Source organism: Solanum tuberosum, unplaced genomic scaffold (assembly GCF_000226075.1).
Source record: "Solanum tuberosum cultivar DM 1-3 516 R44 unplaced genomic scaffold, SolTub_3.0 scf00140, whole genome shotgun sequence".
Classification (NCBI taxonomy): domain Eukaryota; kingdom Viridiplantae; phylum Streptophyta; class Magnoliopsida; order Solanales; family Solanaceae; genus Solanum; species Solanum tuberosum.
Genome location: NW_006239064.1, coordinates 150,855 through 151,736, shown reverse-complemented (window position 1 = coordinate 151,736; position 882 = coordinate 150,855).

Below are 882 nucleotides of genomic sequence, written 5' to 3'. Positions count from 1 at the left end.
GGTGATTAGTTCCAGCCTTCTTTTGCAGTTGTGATTCGGAGACGAGGGCGAGCACTTGGCGTTTTGGGGTTTGTTCTGTCTCCTTCTTTTGTTTTAGCTAGTCTTGTTGCCTTTGAGACACGCTCTGTTGTGGTCCACTTTTGGGACTTGTACTCTTTAATAAATAACTCTATACTAGTGACTTCCAGGTTCTGGGAGAGATTTCTGTATATATTTATTTTGGGTTGCTTTCGCCTTGTTATCCTTGTTTAGATTATTGTTTTCGCTAGTTTCTGCCCTTTTGCTCATTGCTTGATGTTCTGGGTTACGGGTTGGCTTACCTACTGGTAGGGTATAGTAGGTGCCATCATGACTCGAGAAATCGGGTCGTGACAAATTTCTCCCCTAAAATTCGTTTTAGACAAATTGAGATACTCCAAGTTTTTAAAACTGGAAATAAAATCAGGAATATGTGCCCCCTGGAAATCAATTTGGCTCATGTCCAAGTGTCTTAAATGTGGCAAACCAAGTAAGGAAATCCCAAACTCACCTTGCAAGAATTGCTTTTGCAGATCAAGAGTGATCACGTGCCCGGTTGTGTTATCGCATTCCACACCTTTCCATTGACAGCAATTTTCGTCATGCCTCCAAGATAACATGTTCCGTGACGGATTCTTGAAGCCCTGGCTGAACTTTATAAGAGCATTTTTTTCACTTTCAATGCAGTGAATTTCACTAGTTTGCACACAAGAAAATCCATATGAAATAATAACAACAATGAGAAGGGAAAGTTTAGCTACACCTTCCATGAGCTGTAACGAAAATTATTAGACAAATTTTTTGATGAAGTTATTAAATTTTTATTATTAGAAAGAAAAATATCATGAAGTTTGGTCTTTGTTG